Source organism: Ranitomeya imitator, chromosome 6, assembly GCF_032444005.1.
Source record: "Ranitomeya imitator isolate aRanImi1 chromosome 6, aRanImi1.pri, whole genome shotgun sequence".
Lineage (NCBI taxonomy): Eukaryota > Metazoa > Chordata > Amphibia > Anura > Dendrobatidae > Ranitomeya > Ranitomeya imitator.
The window spans coordinates 316313918-316337641 of record NC_091287.1 but is presented as its reverse complement, the minus strand read 5'-3'; the positions used below and the strand labels follow the sequence as shown (position 1 = coordinate 316337641).

The following is a 23724-nucleotide window of genomic DNA, read 5'->3' as shown; positions in this document are numbered from 1 at the left end:
TGCCAGCCAGATGTTTCGCTCCCGTTTCAGGTCGAGGTTGATGCTTCTGAGATTGGAGCAGGGGCTGTTTTGTCGCAAAGAAGTTCTGATGGCTCGGTGATGAAACCATGTGCCTTCTTTTCTAGAAAATTCTCGCCTGCTGAGCGCAATTATGATGTTGGCAATCGAGAGTTGTTGGCCATGAAGTGGGCATTCGAGGAGTGGCGACATTGGCTTGAAGGAGCTAAACATCGCGTGGTGGTCTTGACGGATCACAAGAATTTGACTTATCTCGAGTCTGCCAAACGGTTGAATCCTAGACAGGCTCGATGGTCGCTCTTTTTCTCCCGTTTTGATTTTGTGGTTTCATACCTTCCGGGATCTAAGAATGTGAAGGCTGATGCCCTGTCAAGGAGTTTTGTGCCTGACTCTCCAGGTGTTCCGGAGCCGGCGGGTATTCTTAAAGAGGGGGTAATTTTGTCTGCCATCTCCCCTGATTTGCGGCACGTGCTGCAGAAGTTTCAGGCTGATAGACATGACCGTTGTCCTACGGAGAAACTGTTTGTCCCTTATAGATGGACTAGTAGAGTTATCTCTGAGGTTCATTGTTCGGTGTTGGCTGGTCATCCTGGAATCTTTGGTACCAGAGATTTGGTGGCTAGATCCTTTTGGTGGCCTTCTTTGTCACGGGATGTGCGTTCTTTTGTGCAGTCCTGTGGGACTTGTGCTCGGGCTAAGCCCTGCTGTTCTCGTGCCAGTGGGTTGCTTTTGCCCTTGCCGGTCCCGAAGAGGCCCTGGACGCATATTTCCATGGATTTTATTTCAGATCTCCCTGTTTCTCAAAGGATGTCGGTCATTTGAGTGGTTTGTGATCGCTTCTCTAAGATGGTCCATTTGGTACCCTTGTCTAAATTGCCTTCCTCCTCTGATTTAGTGCCATTGTTTTTCCAGCATGTGGTTCGTTTGCATGGCATTCCAGAGAACATCGTCTCGGACAGAGGTTCCCAGTTTGTTTCGAGGTTTTGGCGGTCCTTTTGTGCTAAGATGGGCATTGATTTGTCTTTTTCTTCGGCTTTCCATCCTCAGACTAATGGCCAAACCGAACGAACTAATCAGACTTTGGAAACATATCTGAGATGCTTTGTTTCTGCTGATCAGGATGATTGGGTGTCCTTCTTGCCTTTGGCTGAGTTCGCCCTTAGTAATCGGGCCAGCTCGGCTACATTAGTTTCTCCTTTTTTTCTGTAATTCTGGTTTCCATCCTCGTTTCTCTTCAGGGCAGGTTGAGCCTTCGGACTGTCCTGGTGTGGATACGGTGGTGGACAGGTTGCAGCAGATTTGGACTCATGTGGTGGACAATTTGACATTGTCCCAGGAGAAGGCTCAACGTTTCGCTAACCGCCGGCGCTGTGTTGGTCCCCGACTTCGTGTTGGGGATTTGGTTTGGTTGTCATCTCGTCATGTTCCTATGAAGGTTTCCTCTCCTAAGTTTAAGCCTCGTTTCATTGGGCCATATAAGATTTCTGAAGTTCTTAATCCTGTGTCATTTCGTTTGGACCTTCCAGCTTCTTTTGCCATCCATAATGTGTTCCATAGGTCGTTGTTGCGGAGATACGTGGCGCCTATGGTTCCCTCCGTTGATCCTCCTGTTCCGGTGTTGGTCGAGGGGGAGTTGGAGTATGTGGTGGAGAAGATTTTGGATTCTCGTGTTTCGAGACGGAAACTCCAGTACCTGGTCAAGTGGAAGGGTTATGGTCAGGAAGATAATTCCTGGGTTTTTGCCTCTGATGTTCATGCTGCCGATCTAGTTCGTGCCTTTCATTTGGCTCATCCTGATCGGCCTGGGGGCTCTGGTGAGGGTTCGGTGACCCCTCCTCAAGGGGGGGTACTGTTGTGAATTCTGTTGTCGAACTCCCTCCTGTGGTCGTGAATGGTACTTCGGCGAGTTCTGTCCATGGACTCCCTCTGGTGGCTGTGAGTGAAGCTGCTGCTTCTGAGGTTCCTTACACAGGTGACGTGGTTTATCCTTTGGTTGGCTGCTCTATTTAACTCCACTCAGATCGTTACTCCATGCCAGCTGTCAATGTTCCTGCATTGGTTCAGTTCGCTCTTGGATCTTTCTGGTGACCTGTCTTCTCCAGCAGAAGCTAAGTTCCAGATAGTTATTATTTGTTCATTGTTTCCTTGTCCAGCTGGTTATCATGATTTTGTCTTGCTAGCTGGAAGCTCTGGGATGCAGAGTGGCATCTCCGCACCGTTAGTCGGTGCGGAGGTCTTTTTGTACACTCTGCGTGGTCTTTTGTAGTTTTTTGTGCTGACCGCAAAGATACCTTTCCTATCCTCTGTCTGTTTAGTAAGTCTGGCCTCCCTTTGCTGAAACCTATTTCATTTCTGCGTTTGTGACTTTCATCTTTACTCACAGTCAATATATGTGGGGGGCTGCCTTTTCCTTTGGGGAATTTCTCTGAGGCAAGGTAGGCTTTATTTTCTATCTCTAGGGCTAGCTAGCTCTTAGGCTGTGAAGAGGCGTCTAGGGAGTGTCAGGAACGCTCCACGGCTATTTCTAATTTTTGTGATAGGATTAGGGCCTGCGGTCAGCAGAGCTCCCACATCCCAGAGCTTGTCCTGTGTGAGTTTAACTATCAGGTCGTGCCGGGTGCTCCTAACCACCAGGTCCATAACACCTCCCCCCTCTTTGTTCCAATGTGCAATACTGAGTGCCAGGAGGAGGGCGAGAGGGAAATTCAAAAAACAAACAAGCAAGCAGCTGTCTTCCCTTAGCTCTCCTGATGCCAGGTATAGACCCTGCTGTCTACCTATCACCATGCTGCCCGCCGCTGTTCCAGCAGCAGACTGAAGATGACTGCCACCGCACTGCTTTTTATAGGCCAAGGGCCCATTGTGACACGTGAGGGTTCCGGAACATGGCCAAGGGCCCATTGTGACACGTGAGGGTTCCGCGCGCAGATTCTATCTAATGCAGGCAGTGCACCTGGTTGCTAGAAAGCATTAGAATACTCACAGAGGTGGAGATAGGCAGCGTATTCAAGATTAGCACAGATACAATTTTTCCTTTTTTTAAATACATATACACCAAATTTAAATGTCAGTGGTCCACAAGAGGGAGACAATGTTTTACAAAAGAAATCATGCTGTCACAAACGTGGTAAGTATGGCAGAACTACTTCTGGGTTACTTAAATGAAAACACTAAGTACTGATAGCAAGGGGCCTAACTTTGCAGACGATGCATTTGCAACACTGTAACAAAGGCCAAATACGTGTCCACATCTTCACACACCAGTTGCAACCAGTAAAGAGAGATCGATTGATTGATTGATTGATTGATTGATAGATTTCATATTGAACACAATACAATGCTTGACATGCATAGGTGCAAACAATGCAATGCGCTCAAAATGTTGCAATTGGTCCAGTTAAATCTAGCAAAATGCATTTGGCATCTGAAATGTGCAACGTTGACCCTGAAAAGAATTCACATAATGGGTTAAAACACAACGTGTGCTGATTTCTGTGTAAATATATTTTTATTAAAGAGAAGAGAATTTTACAAGAAAAACAGTAGTTAAAAACTACGACAATGAGCAAAGTACTTTTCCTTATAATATACAATTCGAGAAGAGTAACACAAAAAACACTCATTCACAAACCTTGCATAAATCTTACATAAAAGAGAGAAAAGAAAAAAAAAATTAGAGGGAGTAAACCCACCAGAATGACTACGGTAACTTTAACTTATAAGCAAACACTCCTTGCCCCCGCAACAGGCGAGGACTTTCAAAACCGTAAATAAAAGAAAGCATACCTAAAATCAGATTGCCCATGTCCCCAAAAGCGAGACATGTACGCGAATAGTATTATTATAATTATAAAAGTAACTGGTAAATCATGGTACAGACCTATCACACCGAACTGGTGGAAGGAGAACAGCTCACCCAGGGGGGAGATAGAAAAAGGAGGAAATAGAGGGGGGAGCCCAAGTAGGTGGGGCTCAAGAAAAGAAATATAAAATGAGAATACGAAAAGTAAAGAAAAATAGCTTAGTAATCAACTGTAAAATAGACAGGCGTATCAGGTAAACAGGTCAGGGAAACGAGCAGAATCTTTAAATAAAATCCATTGAGTCCAGATACCTAAAAAGGAGACCCTTGTCTGTGAAATGTCTGCATCAATTTCCTCCAACCTAAAGATGGTTTCAAATTCTGAAAACCACTCCACAACATCGGGGGGAACCGGGTCTCGCCATCGGCGGGGGATAACCATCCTAGCAGCCGCTAGGCAAAACTTAAGGATATCCTTTTTTTGGGATCCCACCGAACCGGGAATCATGGAGAGCAATGCTATCTCCGGAGTACCGGTGATGTGCTTGCCTGTGATCAAACCATAATTTCGGAACACTTGGTCCCAGAATGTTCTAATCAAGGGGCAGTCCCACCAGATATGCAAAAGGGAGCCAATGCCATTTCCACACCTCCAGCAGCAGTTTGAAATTGAGGGAGAAAATTTGTGTAACCTGTCAGGAGTGAGGTACCACCTATATTGCAGTTTAAACCCCTTCTCCGAGGCCTCACTGGAACTCGGGAGTTTATGGTTCATCAGGAAGCAACATTCCCATTCCTCATCCGACAAAGTCCGCCCCAAATCCTTCTCCCAAGCAGACTGGAAATAGAGCCTTGTGTCAGAGTCAGGTGTTGAAAGAATTGAGTAGAGGGAAGAGATTCCCCTGCTCGGGGCGTCTCCACCGGCAAACAACAGTTTCAAGGGAGAGAGTCTACAGTGCGAACCCCTTGGCAAATTCAAAGAGGCCAGGAAGGATCGGACCTGCAAGTACTCCCACCAAAGAAGTTTAGTGGAGGGAGATTGGGTTTGGAGGGAACAGAGGGTGGGAATCTCGCCACGCTGTAAGATATCACCAACCCGTATGTCATCCTCGTATTTCCAACCCATGAAGGCTTTCCTGTGAATGCCCGGAGGAAATGCCGGGTTGCAAAAAATAGGTGTAAGAAGGCTGGCCCCGGAAGGAGCAGACCCCTTCACACCACTGCAGTGCCATGCCCTCATAGCCTCTGAGGTTAGGAAAGAAAATCTCCCCCGTTGAAGAGCATATTGCTTTGGGATCCACTGAAGATAATGAAGAGGCAAATCGGACCATTCTTGTTCCAACTCTACCCATTTTTTAAATTTAATTTTATATTTCCAGTCCATTAGGCAAACTAATATGGCCGCCCTGCAATAGCTTCGGAGGTTGGGAAGACCCACCCCACCAAACTGACGTGGCCTAGATAAAACCTTGTAACTCACCTTCGGTGTTTTCCCCTTCCAGATAAAACGGGAAATCAAGGACTGCATTTTAATAAAAAACGATTTATGTGGCCAAATGGGAATCGCCTGAAAGATATAAAGAAATCTCGGCAGGATATCCATCTTAACAACCTGAATCCTACCGAGCCATGACAGCCTCAATGGGCCGTAAGACTCCAGAAGGGATCCCACCTTGTTCAAAATGACCTGATGGTTCAAAGAAAATAATTGAAGAGGATCCGAGGTGAGGTTCACCCCGAGATATGAAATCTGATCCAGTTGCCATCTGAAGGGGAAGGTCCGCTTCAAGGAAGCCACCACGGAAGAAGATAGAGAAATGTTTAGGACCTCAGATTTGGAGTAATTAATCTTGAAGTTACTTAAATCTCCGAAGGATTCGAACTCCTTCATAAGCACTGGAAAAGAGACGACTGGGTCAGAGACGAAGAGGAGGATGTCGTCGGCAAAGAGGGCCGTTTTATGGTTAAAGTTTCCAACCTGAATCCCTGAGATACTGTCATTAACTCGGATAGCCTTAGCCAAATGCTCAATAACTAAAACATATAATAGGGGCGACAACGGGCAGCCTTGTCTAGTACCGTTCTGAATATAAAAACGATTGGACAAAGATCCATTGACTCTAACACGAGCTGAGGGTTTTGAATATAATGACATAATTTTCCCCAGGAAATTGGATTGTAAGCCAATGTGGGTCAGGGTTTCCCGTAGAAAGTCCCAATGGACTCTATCAAAGGCCTTTTCCGCATCAATCGACAGAAGACAAAGAGGGGACTTTTGCATCTGGGTCCTCTCAATAAGGAGAAGAGACCTGATAATGCTGTCCCGCGCCTACCGGCCCTTGACAAAGCCCACCTGATCAAGGTCGATAATAGATGGGAGAAGTCCCGACAATCTGTCAGCCAATACCTTAGCAAATAATTTTACATCGACGTTGATCAGGGAGATTGGCCTATAACTCCCGGCCAGCAGGGGATCTTTATTAGTCTTTGGCAGAACAGAAATATGAGCCTCTAGAGACTGGGGGGTAAAACTATTCTCCTCAGAAATCGCATCAAAGGTGAGGACCATTTGGGGAAGCAAGTCAGATAGAAGGGATTTATAGAATAAGGGAGTGAACCCATCCGGCCCAGGACATTTAGAGGTGGACGTGGATTTAACAGCTTCTGCCAGCTCCTCAGGGGTTACGTCCTTTTCCAGGACCGCCAAATCCGCCTCAGAGAGGGACGGGACCTTGATCCTATTCATATAAGATTTAATTTTATTTTTCAACGTGGTGGGATCCAAATCTGCGAACCTGCCCTTAATGTTGTACAGGGATTTATAGAACTTTTGGAAGACCTCCAGGATCTCCTCATTACTATGGACCAGTTGGCCCTTATCATTTTTAAGTGATGAGATAAGGGTGGGACCCGATCTGGGATGAAGCAGTCGTGCTAGAGGGCGACCACAAACATTAGCTCTTTTGTAGAAAAACCTTTTAGTTCTTTCCTTGTCACCCATAAACCGTCTATCCAGCAGGCCTTTAAGTTCAAGCCTTTTTGTAGTGAGCTCGACCAAAGTCTCAGAGGACCTCGAATTCTTATGCCTGCTTTCCAGGGTCTGAATTTGTGACAGCAAAGCGTCTATTTCCTCAGTCTGAAGTTTTTTGATTCTAGCCCCATGTTTGATTAAGGTGCCTCTCATGACGCACTTCAGTGCTTCCCATTTAATTGCCTGAGGTGTGGGATCTGACGCATGAGTATGGGCAAACGCTGCAATGTCAGATTTCAAATCACTAAAACAGGTGGTGTCTCGTAAAAGGTTGCCATTCAATTTCCATGAGAATTTTTTCACAGCCAGCCCGGGTATCTCCAAGGATAGAAAAATAGGGCAATGATCCGACTGAACCATATTACCAATCTTGGCATAAGGCCTCCAAGATAAGACCCCCCTGCTGACCAGAAAAAGGTCAATTCTGCTGTAGAAGTTGTGTGGAGAAGAGAAGAAAGTATAATCCTTACCTCTAGGATTGAGGATTCTCCAAACATCTATCAGATGTAGTTTAAGTAGGAATTTTTGTAGGGCTCTCACCTTTCTCGATGGGACCGCCCCCCTACCAGAGGAGGTATCTAGTTTGGGATCAAATACAAAGTTAAAATCACCACCTATCACAACCTGGCCCTCCGCAAATGAAGACAGTTTCAACAGTAGGGACTTGCAGACCTTAGGCTGTTCCCAGTTCGGGAGATACCAGTTAACTAGGGCCAGGATCCGATCAGCAACTTTAACTTTCATAAAAATATAGCATCCCCCGTCATCTATGACCTTGTCTAACAATATGATATTTAAATTCTTACAAAACGCTATTGAGACACCTTTTGTCCTCGATTCGGGGTTGGAACTATGGGACCATCTATCATAAAGTTTACCCCCAACAACAGGTATCCGGTCAGCTCTAAAATTAGTTTCTTGAAGAAAAAGTATCTGAACCCCTAGCTTGTGCATATCTGAAAGTACATGACTTCGTTTTTGGAGAGTATTGAATCCCCGTACATTTAAGGAACCAAATTTTAAGGAACCCATTTTTCAATAGAACGTCGAATACCCAACCGTTAGGCCCCAAACAGGAGCTATCCTGCCACCTGAGAGATAAGAGCAGAAAACAAGGCGCAGCAAATTAGAAGAAAAAGAGGAGAAAAAGAGTAGGCAAAAATAGGAAAAAAAAGGGAATATAGCAGTAAATTGTACCCCTGGGGGAGAGCTGAAAATTAAAAACTCTTACTTAAGATATGGGGTATAGTCGTTTCACGAATATCACGATTTGGGCCAACCGTATAACCCCTTAACGGGTCGTGTCCTTTCCACTGAAGAAAGTCAAAACAATATATAACAAAATAAATCGTATACCGACGAGTTCGATAAACAATATTGCTGTATAACACACCATGCTCCCCGGCGAACTTCCCTGAGACAAAAAAAATACACAAAATTACCCAGTACAACCGAACCACCAGAGGGGGAGGGAAAGGGAGAAGAAAAAAAAAAAAAGGGGGTGGGGAGGTGGGGAAGGAGTAATCAAAGGAGAGGAGAGGGAGGGAGAAAAATAAGAAGGGGGAAGGAAGAGAAAGGAATAGTGGAGAGGGAAAGGAAAATGACCAAGGGAAAAGAGCAAAGCATATATCATCAACACGGCCATTACTGCCTAAAGCTAGACCAAAGACCTAAAGGTCTACAACCGACTGAACCAAGAATACTGGATGCTTGCATATCAGCCGTCTTCAGGTACATCATTACAGTTCTGTCCTCTACCACGAGATCTAGTGCGGCCTCTTCCACAGTTGCAACGCGCCCTCTTTCGGCGCTGTGGCATAGGGCCCATATCCTGAACAACGGGAGAAGGCCAGTCAGGAAATTGTAGGACCAGATCCTCGAGGTTCAGAAGGGAGAGAACGATACTCCCTGGGGTGAGATAAGGACACCATCTGGGTTCCCCGCCTAACCTGAAGATGGAACAGATATCCCCAGGAATAGGGGATCTGGCTCTGGCGAAGGAGGTAACGTGTGCTGATTTCAATTCAATCTGTATTTGGAAGCCGTATCAGAGAAGGAGTGCACTGTTCCCGGAGAAGATACCACAATAACGGGTCAATGCCTGGAGTGGACAGAGCAAGCTCTTTTTCCCACTCCCAAATCCATTTACTATATGGTCTCCAATTACCAGATACTACACTTGATCTTGGGCGACGACGACAACGATCATAGCCAAAAGGCCGAGAAGCGAAAACTAGAAAAGGTTTTGTACTTGTGCCACCCCCCCCCCCCCCCCCGAGGCCTTACACTCATCCGTCATCCTAGCCAGAAGACCGAGAAGCAATAGCCAGAAATGGTTTTGCACTTGTGCCGCACCAAGGCCTAACACTGATACCCTTTGGGGAGATGGAGCAAAAGATTGCCCTGAGGAGGACATTTTAGCAAACCGGACGCCTTCACAATGGCAGAGCTGCTGTTTGTTCAAGCTGTGAGCCCCTCGTTTTTAATCTGCATAACCCCACCTATTGTAACCCTCCCCCCTCTTTGTTCCAATGTGCACTACTGAGTGCCAGTAGGAGGGCGAGTAGGAAATTAAAAAAACAAACAAGCGAGCAGCTGTCTTCCCTTAGCTCTCCTGATGCCAGGTACAGACCCTGCTGCCTACCTATCACCATGCTGCCCGAAGCTGTTCCAGCAGCAGACTGAAGATGACTGCCACCGCACTGCTTTTTATCGGGCAAGGGCCCATTGTGACACGTGAGGGTTCCGGAACATGGCCAAGGGCCCATTGTGACACGTGAGGGTTCCGGAACATGGCCAAGGGCCCATTGCGACATGTGAGGGTTCCGCGCGCAGATTCTATCTAATGTAGGCAGCGCACCTGGTTGCTAGAAAGCATTAGAATACTCATAGAGGTGGAGATAGGCAGCGTATTCAAGATGAGCTCAGATACAATTTTTCCTTTTTTTTAAATACATATACACCAAATTTAAAAGTCAGTGGTCCACAAAATGGAGACAATGTTTTACAAAAGAAATCATGCTGTCACAAACATGGTATGTATGGCAGAACAACTTCTGTGTTACTTAAATTAAAACACTAAGTACTGATAGCAAGGGGCCTAACTTTGCAGACGATACATTTGCAACACTGTAACAAAGGCCAAATACGTGTCCACATCTTCACACACCGGTTGCAACCAGTAAAGACAGAGATTGATTGATTGATTGATAGATTTCATATTGAACACAATACAATGCTTGACATGCATAGGTGCAAACAATGCAATGCGCGCAAAATGTTGCAATTGGTCCAGCTAAATCTAGCAAAATGCATTTGGCATCTGAAATGTGCAACTTTGACCCTGAAAAGAATTCACATAATGGGTTAAAACACAACGTGTGCTGATTTCAATTCAATCTGTATTTGGAAGCCGTATCAGAGAAGGAGTGCACTGTTCCCGGAGAAGATACCGCAATAACGGGTCAATGCCTGGAGTGGACAGAGCAAGCTCTTTTTTCCTCTCCCAAATCCATTTACTATATGGTCTCCAATTAGGAGACGTATCAGATACTACACTTGATCTTGGGCGGCGACGACGACAATCATAGCCAAAAGACCGAGAAACAATAACCAGAATTGGTTTTGTACTTGTTCCGCCCCTCCGAGGCCTGACACTCATCCATCATCCTAGCCAGAAAGCCGAGAAGCAATAGTCAGAAATGGTTTTGCACTTGTGCCGCACCAAGGCCTAACACTGATACCCTTTGGGGAGATGGAGCAAAAGATTGCCCTGAGGAGGACATTTTAGCAAACCGGACGCCTTCACAATGGCAGATCTGCTGTTTGTTCAAGCTGTGAGCCCCTCGTTTTTAATCTGCATAACCCCACCTATTGTAACCCTCCCCCCTCTTTGTTCCAATGTGCACTACTGAGTGCCAGTAGGAGGGCGAGTGGGAAGTTAAAAAAACAAACAAGCGAGCAGCTGTCTTCCCTTAGCTCTCCTGATGCCAGGTACAGACCCTGCTGCCTACCTATCACCATGCTGCCCGCCGCTGTTCCAGCAGCAGACTGAAGATGACTGCCACCGCACTGCTTTTTATCGGGTAAGGGCCCATTGTGACACGTGAGGGTTCCGGAACATGGCCAAGGGCCCATTGTGACACGTGAGGGTTCCGGAACATGGCCAAGGGCCCATTGCGACATGTGAGGGTTCCGCGCGCAGATTCTATCTAATGTAGGCAGCGCACCTGGTTGCTAGAAAGCATTAGAATACTCATAGAGGTGGAGATATGCAGCGTATTCAAGATGAGCTCAGATACAATTTTTCCTTTTTTTTAAATACATATACACCAAATTTAAAAGTCAGTGGTCCACAAGAGGGAGACAATGTTTTACAAAAGAAATCATGCTGTCACAAACATGGTATGTATGGCAGAACAACTTCTGTGTTACTTAAATTAAAACACTAAGTACTGATAGCAAGGGGCCTAACTTTGCAGACGATACATTTGCAACACTGTAACAAAGGCCAAATACGTGTCCACATCTTCACACACCGGTTGCAACCAGTAAAGACAGAGATTGATTGATTGATTGATTGATAGATTTCATATTGAACACAATACAATGCTTGACATGCATAGGTGCGAACAATGCAATGCGCGCAAAATGTTGCAATTGGTCCAGCTAAATCTAGCAAAATGCATTTGGCATCTGAAATGTGCAACTTTGACCCTGAAAAGAATTCACATAATGGGTTAAAACACAACGTGTGCTGATTTCAATTCAATCTGTATTTGGAAGCCGTATCAGAGAAGGAGTGCACTGTTCCCGGAGAAGATACCGCAATAACGGGTCAATGCCTGGAGTGGACAGAGCAAGCTCTTTTTCCCTCTCCCAAATCCATTTACTATATGGTCTCCAATTAGGAGACGTATCAGATACTACACTTGATCTTGGGCGGCGACGACGACAATCATAGCCAAAAGACCGAGAAACAATAACCAGAAATGGTTTTGTACTTGTTCCGCCCCTCCGAGGCCTGACACTCATCCATCATCCTAGCCAGAAAGCCAAGAAGCAATAGTCAGAAATGGTTTTGCACTTGTGCCGCACCAAGGCCTAACACTGATACCCTTTGGGGAGATGGAGCAAAAGATTGCCCTGAGGAGGACATTTTAGCAAATGGGACGGCTTCACAATGGCAGATCTGCTGTTTGTTTAAGCTGTGAGCCCCTCGTTTTTAATCTGCATAACCCCACCTATTGTAACCCTCCCCCCTCTTTGTTCCAATGTGCACTACTGAGTGCCAGGAGGAGGGCGAGAGGGAAATTCAAAAAACAAACAAGCGAGCAGCTGTCTTCCCTTAGCTCTCGTGATGCCAGGTATAGACCCTGCTGCCTACCTATCACCATGCTGCCCGCCGCTGTTCCAGCAGCAGTCTGAAGATGACTGCCACTGCACTGCTTATTATAGGCCAAGGGCCCATTGTGACACGTGAGGGTTCCAGCCCGTTGTGACACGTGAGGGTTCCGGACCATGGCCAAGGGCCCATTGTGACACGTGAGGGTTCCGGACCATGGCCAAGGGCCCATTGTGACACGTGAGGGTTCCGGACCATGGGCAAGGGCCCATTGTGAAACGTGAGGGTTCCGCGCGCAGATTCTATCTAATGCAGGCAGTGCACCTGGTTGCTAGAAAGCATTAGAATACTCATAGAGGTGGATATAGGCAGCGTATTCAAGATGAGCACAGATACAATTTTTCCTTTTTTTTAAATACATATACACCAAATTTAAAAGTCAGTGGTCCACAAGAAGGAGACAATGTTTTACAAAAGAAATCATGCTGTCACAAACGTGGTGCATATGGCAGAACTACTTCTGGGTTACTTATATTAAAACACTAAGTACTGATAGAAAGGGGCCTAAATTTGCAGACGATACATTTGCAACACTGTAACAAAGGCCAAATACGTGTCCACATCTTCACACACCGGTTGCAACCAGTTAAGACAGAGAGATTGATTGATTGATAGATTTCATATTGAACACAATACAATGCTTGACATGCAAAGGTGCAAACAATGCAATGCGTTCAAAATGTTGAAATTGGTCCAGTTCAATCTAGCAAAATGCATTTGGCATCTGAAATGTGCAACTTTGACCCTGAAAAGAATTCACATAATGGGTTAAAACACAACGTGTGCTGATTTCAATTCAATCTGTATTTGGAAGCCGTATCAGAGAAGGAGTGCACTGTTCCCGGAGAAGATACCGCAATAACGGGTCAATGCCTGGAGTGGACAGAGCAAGCTCTTTTTCCCTCTACCAAATCCATTTACTATATGGTCTCCAATTAGGAGACGTATCAGATACTACACTTGTTCTTGGGCGGTGGCGACGACGACGACGACAACGACAACGATCATAGCCAAAAGGCCGAGAAGCGATAACCAGAAATGGTTTTGTACTTATGCCGCCCCCGAGGCCTGACACTCACCTGTCATCCTAGCCCGAAGGCCGAGAAGCAATAGCCAGAAATGGTTTTGCACTTGTGCCGCACCAAGGCCTAACACTGAGACCCTTTGGGGAGATGGAGCAAAAGATTGCCCTGAGGAGGACATTTTAGCAAACCGGACGCCTTCACAATGGCAGATCTGCTGTTTGTTCAAGCTGTGAGCCCCTCGTTTTTAATCTGCATAACCCCACCTATTGTAACCCTCCCCCCTCTTTATTCCAATGTGCACTACTACTGAGTGCCAGGAGGAGGGCGAGAGGGAAATTAGAAAAACAAACAAGCGAGCAGCTGTCTTCCCTTAGCTCTCCTGATGCCGGGTATAGACCATGCTGCCTACCTATCACCATGCTGCCCGCCGCTGTTCCAGCAGCAGACTGAAGATGACTGCCACCGCACTGCTTTTTATAGGCCAAGTGCCCATTGTGACACGTGAGGGTTCCAGCCCGTTGTGACATGTGAGGGTTCCGGACCATGGCCAAGGGTCCATTGTGACACGTGAGGGTTCCGGACCATGGCCAAGGGCCCATTGTGACACGTGAGGGTCCTGGAACATGGCCAAGGGCCCATTGTGACACGTGAGGGTTCCGGAACATGGCCAAGGGCCCATTGTGACACGTGAGGGTTCCGGAACATGGCCAAGGGCCCATTGTGACACGTGAGGGTTCCGCGCGCATATTCTTTCTAATGCAGGCAGCGCACCTGGTTGCTAGAAATCATTAGAATACTCACAGAGGTGGAGATAGGCAACGTATTCAAGATCAGCACAGATACAATTTTTCCTTTTTTTTTTAAATACATATACACCAAATTTAAAAGTCAGTGGTCCACAAGAAGGAGACAATGTTTTACAAAAGAAATCATGCTGTCACAAACGTGTTACGTATGGCAGAACTACTTCTTGTTACTTAAATTAAAACACTAAGTATTGATAGCAAGGGGCCTAACTTTGCAGACGATATATTTGCAACACTGTAACAAAGGCCAAATGCGTGTCCACATCTTCACACACCAGTTGCAACCAATAAAGAGAGATTGATTGATAGATTTCATATTGAACGCAATACAATGCTTTACATGCATAGGTGCAAACAATGCAATGCGCTCAAAATGTTGCAATTGGTCAAGTTAAATCTCGCAAAATGCATTTGGCATCTGAAAGGTGCAACTTTGACCCTGAAAAGCATTCACATAATGGGTTAAAACACAACGTGTGCTGATTTCCATTCAATCTGTATTTGGAAGCCATATCAGAGAAGGAGTGCACTGTTCCCGGAGATACCGCAATAACGGGTCAATGCCTGGAGTGGACAGAGCAAGCTCTTTTTCCATTTCCCAAATCCATTTACTATATGGTGTCCAATTAGGAGACTTATCAGATATTAAACTGATAAGAACAGATACTACACTTGATCTTGGGCGGCGGCGTTGACGACGACGATCATAGCTAAAAGGCCGAGAAGCCATAACCAGAAATGGTTTTGTACTTGTGCCGCCCCGAGGCCTGACACGGAGTTTTTTTTTTTTTCCCTCAGATGGGAAGTTCCACAGTCAGGTATCCAAAACTATGAGGAACTCAACTCCCAAAACAGCGTGCCACATACTTAATGTAACCGCTATTCCCATCATCATTGGAAAACCACAACATTTTTTATTAACAACCAAAAACACCTCAAGAGATACATTAACAAAATGTTTCCACTTTTTAGTTTTCCAAATTCCCTCTGCATCCACCTCCCCTCTCCTCCTCTGATCACACACAAAGCAAAAATACAATTTTCCCAAAATAATTTTTATACAATTTTTAACCTCAATATCCTTCCTTTTAAACACATACATATTCCTCACATCCCACAATACCTCTTTTATACATAATAATAATAATTTTTATTTATATAGCGCCAACATATTCCGCAGCGCTTTACAAATTATAGAGGGGACTTGTACAGACAATAGACATTACAGCATAACAGAAATACAGTTCAAAACAGATACCAGGAGGAGTGAGGGCCCTGCTCGCAAGCTTACAAACTATGGGGAAAAGGGGAGACACGAGAGGTGGATGGTAACAATTGCTTTAGTTATTCGGACCAGCTATAGTGTAAGGCTCAGGTGTTCATGTAAAGCTGCATGAACCAGTTACCTGCCTAAGTATGTAGCAGTACAGACACAGAGGGCTAATACTGCATAAAGTGTATGAGAACATGATGCGAGGAACCTTTTTTTTTTTTTTTTTTATTATAAATAGGCCACACAGGGATCGTTAGGTTAATGCATTGAGGCGGTAGGCCAGTCTGAACAAATGAGTTTTTAGGGCACGCTTAAAACTGTGGGGATTGGGGATTAATCGTATTAACCTAGGTAGTGCATTCCAAAGAATCGGCGCAGCACGTGTAAAGTCTTGGAGACGGGAGTGGGAGGTTCTGATTATTGAGGATGCTAACCTGAGGTCATTAGCGGAGCGGAGGGCACGGGTAGAGTGGTAGACTGATACCAGGGAGGAGATGTAGGGTGGTGCTGAGCCATGGAGTGCTTTGTGGATGAGGGTAGTAGTTTTGTACTGGATTCTGGAGTGGATGGGTAGCCAGTGTAATGACTGGCACAGGGTAGAGGCATCGGTGTAACGGTTGGTGAGGAATATGATCCTGGCTGCAGCATTCAGGACAGATTGGAGCGGGGAGAGTTTTGCAAGAGGGAGACCGATTAGTAGAGAGTTACAATAGTCCAGACGAGAATGAATAAGTGAAACAGTAAGAGTTTTTGCAGAGTCGAAAGTAAGAAAAGGGCGAATTCTAGAAATGTTTTTGAGATGCAGGTAAGAAGAGCGAGCCAGTGATCGGATGTAGGGGGTGAATGAAAGGTCAGAATCAAGGATGACCCCAAGGCAGCGGGCATGTTGCTTTGGAGTAATGGTGGAACCGCACACGGAGATGGCAATGTCAGGCAAAGGTAGGTTAGTAGAGGGAGAGAACACGAGGAGTTCAGTTTTTGACAGGTTTAGTTTCAGATAGAGGGAGGACATGATGTTAGAGACAGCGGTAAGACAATCACTGGTGTTTTCTAAAAAGGTCGGTGTGATATCGGGAGCAGAAGTGTATAATTGGGTGTCGTCAGCATAGAGATGGTACTGGAAACCAAATCTACTGATTGTTTGTCCAATAGGGGCAGTATACAACGAGAAGAGTAGGGGGCCTAGGACTGATCCTTGAGGAACCCCAACAGTAAGGGGAAGGTGAGAGGAGGAGGAACCAGCAAAACATACAGTGAAGGATCGGTCAGAGAGATAGGAGGAGAACCAGGAGAGAACGGTGTCCTTGAGGCCGATGGAGCGGAGCATAGTGAGGAGGAGCTGATGATCCACAGTGTCGAATGCTGCAGAGAGATCCAAGAGAATTAGCATGGAGTAGTGACCATTAGATTTAGCTGTTAGTAGGTCATTAGAGACTTTAATGAGGGCAGTTTCAGTAGAGTGTAAAGAGCGGAAGCCAGATTGAAGAGGGTCGAGAAGAGAGTTATCTGAGAGATAGCGGGTAAGACGGGAGTGGACCAGGCGTTCGAGGAGTTTAGAGATGAAGGGAAGATTAGAGACAGGTCTATAATTAGCGGCACAGTTTTGGTCGAGGGATGGTACATGCCATCATCAACCACAATACTCTCTCCTTTTCCCCACACATACCCAATCCAAACATAAAAAGCTCAAAAGACAACAGATTCACCTCACACAGCTCCTTACACAAAGGACCCAGACCTGCAATCACACTTCTAGCATACTGACAATTCCAAAACAAATGCACCACACTCTCACTCCCACCACATCCACTCCTCGGACACTTCTCACTCCTCACTAAACCCCGATTTTTCAGAAACTCCCTCACCGGTAACAGCCCATGCAATGACTGCCATACAATCTCACTCTGCCTATTTGTCATACTATTCACACGTACCTTCTTCCATACTTTCTGCACATCATCCCCTCTTACCAATTTAAGATCTGGCAAGGACAGCCTGTGAGCTCGTCCAACAATAATGTCACATTCCATCTCTCTACACTCAATCATCTTATATACAGCTTTCTTCTTTTCTAACAATCTCACATCCAAATCACACAGTTCATACTTCACTAAAAATTTGTACACCCACACATACCACACAGGAACCTCAAAAGCCACTGGGCTCCTAAGATCTCTTTCACGCCATTTCAAATGAAACAAGAAATTTCCAAACAAAAACCTGCACATACATGCATACTTCCCATCCATCCTAATCACGCCTAATACAAACACCATAATATTCACGCCAAAAAATACATTCAAATTTGGGAAACCCAGTCCCCCCTTATCCAAACTCTTCATAACAATCTCTCTCCTTGCACGCTCCATACATGAACCCCCAAAAAAAGACAAACAAAACCCTATTTAATCTTCTAATACACATGTAGCTTGGTGGAAAAACCATCGCAACATACAAAAAAATAGGTAACTCAACACTCTTAATAACTAAAATTTTACCAAAAATTGTAAGATCCCTCAAACTCCAAAAATTTAACTTACGCTCCACTCGCTCCCTCACATCCACCCAGCTTTCCTCTCCATCCAATTTCTCTGAAAATTTCACACCCAAAACCTTTATCGATCCACTCACCACATTCACTCCAGCATCATCGCTCAGACTCCTCCCCCCAAAATTCTTACACTCACTCTTCTCCCAATTCACTTTAAAAGTAGATGCTCCACAAAAAATAGAAACCAACAACTTCACATGCCGAACCGAACACTCTGAATCACACAGCACACACACATCATCCATATAGCCACTCATTTTCCACTCTCTTCTCCCACCCCCTGTTACTTGCACACCCCGAATCACCTTATCTTTTCTTAACAGACATAACAAAGGCTCAATTGCGCAAATAAATACGATAGGGGACAAAGCGCACCCCTACCGAACACCGGAAAATACATTTACTCTCCTCCCCAAATTTCCATTCAACAACACACAACTATAAATGTTCCTATACAAACTTCTCACTTTCTCAACAAACTCAGAAGGAAATCCCATCTTCACCAACACACTAAACAAAAAACCATGCGCCAATCTTTCATACACCTTCTAAAAATCCAAACTCAACACATACACCCCCTTCTTACGATTCATGCAGTCCCACAAACAATCTCTCAACATACACAAACTTCCATGTATTCGTCTTCCAGGCACCGCACAACATTGCTCCTCACCCACCACACTCCCAACCACGCCACGCTTCCTGTTAGCCAAAAGTTTTGCATAAATCTTATAATCACAATTTAGCAATGTGATCGGCCTCCAATTTTTTAAATTTTTCAAATCACCTTTTTTTGGCAATAACACAACCACCCCTGCACGCATACCATTTGCCACCTCTGCATTCACCCACATATACTTACATACATCCAAAAAATCCTTCCCCAACACATCCCACATCACACGATAAAATTCCACCGGTAAACCATCCTCCCCCGGTGTTTTATTCAACGCCATACTACACACCACCTTCCATACTTCTTCACCCGTCACATCACTCATCAAACTTTCCCTTTCTATCCTATTCAAACTATTTTCCAAAACACTCAGCACCTCACTCTCCAAACCTTCATCCCTCCATTTCTTTGCCACTTCCTCACACAAGTCCGCACCACTCACTTCATTTCCATCCATCCATCCCATTCAAAACACTCATACTCTGTCTCTTCCCAAAAACCTTTTTAAAGAAAAAACGCGAACACTTCTCATTCTTCTCCAAATTCTCTATCTTGGCCCTGTACACAATACTCCTCCCTCTTTGTAACAAAAAATCATTCACTTCTTTTTTCACTTTCACTAAATCTTCACTCACATCCATCCCTCCGGCCCTCAACTTATACAACACACTCAGTCTTGCATTTAAAAAAACAAACCCTTCTCTCTTTGCAGCCGCACACTTGTACCCGAGTTTTTTTTAAAAACTCTTAGTTTTCCATTTAACCCAATCCCACCATTCACACACATTTCTGAAATCACTCCTGCACCCACACCATTCTGCATAATGTCTTTCATACTCCTCTCTCACACCCTCTCCTTTAGCAAACTCACATTCAACTTCCACACACCTTTCCCAGCCACCTCATTAACATGCAAATCCAATTCACACTTCATACACACATGATCCGAAAAAACCACACTCTCCTGTGCATAACTAACAGGAATCAGATTTTTTTAACCCATGAAAGTGGGTGCCAATCCGACCCATGACGCCTATGTGGCGTCATGGAAAGATCGCGTCCCTGCAGATCGGGTGAAAGGGTTAACTCCCATTTCACCTGATCTGCAGGGACAGGGGGAGTGGTAGTTTAGCCCAGGGGGGGTGGCTTCACCCCCTCGTGGCTACGATCGCTCTGATTGGCTGTTGAAAGTGAAACTGCCAATCAGAGCGATTTGTAATATTTCACCTATTATAACTGGTGAAATATTACAATCCAGCCATGGCCGATGCTGCAATATCATCGGCCATGGCTGGAAACACTAATGTGCCCCCACCCCACCGATCGCCCCCCCAGCCCTCCGATCTGTCCGGTACACTGCTCCGGCTCCCCTCCGTCATGTTCTCCGCTCCCCCCGTGCTCTTGTCCGCTCCCCCCGTGCTCCAATCACTCACCCCGTGCTCCAATCACCCCCCCTGCACTCCGATCCCCCCCCCCTGTGCTCCGTTCCACCCCCTGTGCTCCATTCCACCACCCCCGTGCTCTGTTCCACCCCCCGTGCTCCGTTCCACCCCTCCCGCGCTCCGATCCACCCCCCCGTGCTTCCCCCCACCCCATCATACTTACCGATCCTGCCGGGGTCCGTCCGTCTTCTCCCCGGGCGCCGCCATCTTCCAAAATGGCGGGCGCATGCGCAGTGCGCCCGCCGAATCTGCCGGCCGGCAGATTCGTTCCAAAGTGCATTTTGATCACTGAGATAGATTATATCTCAGTGATCAAAATAAAAAAAATAATAAATGACCCCCCCCCCTTTGTCACCCCCATAGGTAGGGACAATAAAAAAAAAAGAATTTTTTTTCCACTAATGTTAGAATAGGGTTAGGGTTAGGGCTAGGGTTAGGGGTAGGGCTAGGGTTAGGGTTAGGGCTAGGGTTAGGGTTAGGGGTAGGGTTAGGGGTAGGGTTAGGGGTAGGGTTAGGGGTAGGGCTAGGGTTAGGGGTAGGGGTAGGGTTAGGGTTAGGGTTAGGGCTAGGGTTAGGGGTAGGGTTAGGGGTAGGGTTAGGGGTAGGGCTAGGGTTAGGGTTAGGGGTAGGGTTAGGGTTTCGGTATGTGCACACGTATTCTGGTCCTCTGCGGATTTTTCCGCAGCGGATTTGATAAATCCTCAGTGCTAAACCGCTGCGGATTTATGGCGGATTTACCGCGGTTTTTCTGCGCATTTCACTGACGTTTTACAACTGCGATTTTCTATTTGAGCAGTTGTAAAACCGCTGCGGAATCCGCAGAAAGAAGTGACATGCTGCGGAATGTAAACCCCTGCGTTTCCGTGCAGTTTTTCTGCAGCATGTGTACAGCGATTTTTGTTTCCCATAGGTTTACATTGAACTGTAAACTCATGGGAAACTGCTGCGGATCTGCAGCGTTTTCCGCAGCGTGTGCACATACCTTTAGAATTAGGCTATGTGCACACGGTGCGGATTGGCCGCTGAGGATTCGCTGCAGTGTTCCATCAGGTTTACAGTACCAAGTAAACCTATGGAAAACCAAATCCGCTGTGCCCATGGTGCGGAAAATACCGTGCGGAAACGCTGCGTTGTATTTTCCGCAGCATGTCAATTCTTTGTGCGGATTCCGCAGCGTTTTACACCTGTTCCTCAATAGGAATCCGCAGGTGAAATCCGCACAAAAAACACTGGAAATCCGCAGAAAATCCGCAGGTAAAACGCAGTGCCTTTTATCCACGGATTTTTAAAAAATGATGCTGAAAAATCTCACACGAATCCGCAACGTGGGCACATAGCCTTAGCGTTAGGGTTGGAATTAGGGTTGGGATTAGGGTTATGGGTGTGTTGGGGTTAGGGTTGTGGTTAGGGGTGTGTTGGGGTTAGGGTTGTGATTAGGGTTATGGCTACAGTTGGGATTAGGGTTAGGGGTGTGTTGGGGTTAGTGTTGGAGGTAGAATTGAGGGGTTTCCACTGTTTAGGCACATCAGGGGTCTCCAAACGCAACATGGCGCCACCATTGATTCCAGCCAATCTCGTATTCAAAAAGTCAAATGGTGCTCCCTCAATTCCGAGCCCCGACGTGTGCCCAAACAGTGGTTTACCCCCACATATGGGGTACCAGCATACTCAGGATAAACTGCGCAACAATTACTGGGGTCCAATTTCTCCTGTTACCCTTGTGAAAATAAAAAAATGCTTGCTAAAACATCATTTTTGAGGAAAGAAAAATGATTTTTTATTTTCACGGCTCTGCGTTGTAAACGTCTGTGAAGCACTTGGGGGTTCAAAGTGCTCACCACATATCTAGATAAGTTCCTTGGGGGTCTAGTTTCTAAAATGGGGTCACTTGTGGGGGGTTTCTACTGTTTAGGCACACCAGGGGCTCTGCAAACGCAACGTGTCGCCCGCAGACCATTCCATCAAAGTCTGCATTTCAAAAGTCACTACTTCCCTTCTGAGCCCCGACGTGTGCCCAAACAGTGGTTTACCTCCACACATGGGGTACCAGCATACTCAGGAGAAACTGTACAACAACTTTTGGGGTCCAATTTCTCCTGTAACCCTTGGGAAAATAAAAAATCCTGGGCTAAATAATTATTTTTGAGGAAACAAAACGTATTTATTATTTTCACGGCTCTGCATTATAAACTTCTATGAAGCACTTGGGGGTTCAAAGTGCTCACCACACATCTAGATAAGTTCCTTTCGGGGTCTAGTTTCCAAAATGGGGTCACTTGTGGGGGGTTTCTAATGTTTAGCCACATCAGGGGCTCTGCAAACGCAACGTGACGCCCGCATAGCATTCCATCAAAGTCTGCATTTCTAAAGTCACTACTTCCCTTCTGAGCCCCGACGTGTGCCCAAACAGTGGTTTACCTCCACACATGGGGTATCATCGTACTCAGGAGAAACTGGACAACAACTTTTGGGGTCCAATTTCTCCTGTAACCCTTGGGAAAATAAAAAATTCTGGGCTAAATTATTATTTTTGAGGAAGGAAAACTTATTTATTATTTTCACGGCTCTGCATTATAAACTTCTATGAAGCACTTGGGGGTTCAAAGTGCTCACCACACATCTAGATAAGTTCCTTTCAGGGTCTAGTTTCCAAAATGGGGTCACTTGTGGGGGGTTTCTACTGTTTAGCCACATCAGGGGCTCTGCAAACGCAATGTGACGCCCACAGAGCATTCCATCAAAGTCTGCATTTCAAAACGTCACTACTTCACTTCCGAGCCCCGGCATGTGCCCAAACAGTGGTTTACCCCCACATATGGGGTATCAGCGTACTCAGGACAAACTGTACAACAACTTTTGGGGTCAAATTTCTCCTGTTACCCTTGGGAAAATAAAAAATTGCAGGCTAAAAGATCATTTTTGAGAAAATAATTTTTTTTTTTAATTTTCATGGCTCTGCGTTATAAACTTCTGTGAAGCACTTGGGGGTTCAAAGTCCTCACCACACATCTAGATTAGTTCCTTTGGGGGTCTAGTTTCCAAAATGGGGTCATTTCTGGGGGATCTCCAATGTTTAGGCACACAGGGGCTCTCCAAACGTGACATGGTGTCCGCTAATGATTGGAGCTAATTTTCCATTTAAAAAGCCAAATGGCGTGCCTTCCCTTCCGAGCCCTGCCGTGCGCCCAAACAGTGGTTTACCCCCACATATGGGGTATCAGCGTACTCAGGACAAACTGGACAACAACATATGGGGTCCAATTTCTCCTATTACCCTTGGCAAAATAGGAAATTCCAGGCTAAAAATCATTTTTGAGGAAAGAAAAATTATTTTTTATTTTCATGGCTCTGCGTTATAAACTTCTGTGAAGCACCTGAGGGTTTAAAGTGCTCAATGTGCATCTAGATAAGTTCCTTGGGGGGTCTAGTTTCCAAAATGGGGTCACTTGTGGGGGAGCTCCAATGTTTAGGCACACAGGGGCTCTCCAAACGCGACATGGTGTCCGCTAACAATTGGAGCTAATTTTCCATTCAAAAAGTCAAATGGCGCGCCTTCCCTTCTGAGCCCTGCCGTGTGCCCAAACAGTGGTTTACCCCCACATATGAGGTATCGGCGTACTCGGGAGAAATTGCCCAACAAATTTTATGATCCAATTTATCCTATTGCCCATGTGAAAATGAAAAAATTGAGGCAAA

At 45.7% G+C, this 23724-nt stretch overlaps 2 non-coding genes and 3 pseudogenes across 2 annotated transcripts; all 5 read right to left on the bottom strand.

Moving 5' to 3' along the window:
- Window positions 1-8904: 8904 nt before the first annotated feature.
- On the bottom strand, window positions 8905-9082 carry LOC138643746 (U2 spliceosomal RNA; annotated as a pseudogene).
- Window positions 9083-10274: 1192 nt separating this feature from the next.
- On the bottom strand, window positions 10275-10461 carry LOC138643736 (U2 spliceosomal RNA). The gene has a single exon (XR_011314257.1). It is a non-coding gene; the product is annotated as a U2 spliceosomal RNA (small nuclear RNA).
- A 1186-nt stretch (window positions 10462-11647) lies between these two features.
- Window positions 11648-11834, bottom strand: LOC138643738 (U2 spliceosomal RNA). The gene has a single exon (XR_011314259.1). It is a non-coding gene; the product is annotated as a U2 spliceosomal RNA (small nuclear RNA).
- A 1246-nt stretch (window positions 11835-13080) lies between these two features.
- LOC138643749 (U2 spliceosomal RNA) lies at window positions 13081-13285 on the bottom strand (annotated as a pseudogene).
- Window positions 13286-14605: 1320 nt separating this feature from the next.
- LOC138643659 (U2 spliceosomal RNA) lies at window positions 14606-14816 on the bottom strand (annotated as a pseudogene).
- Between the last annotated feature and the right edge of the window lie 8908 nt (window positions 14817-23724).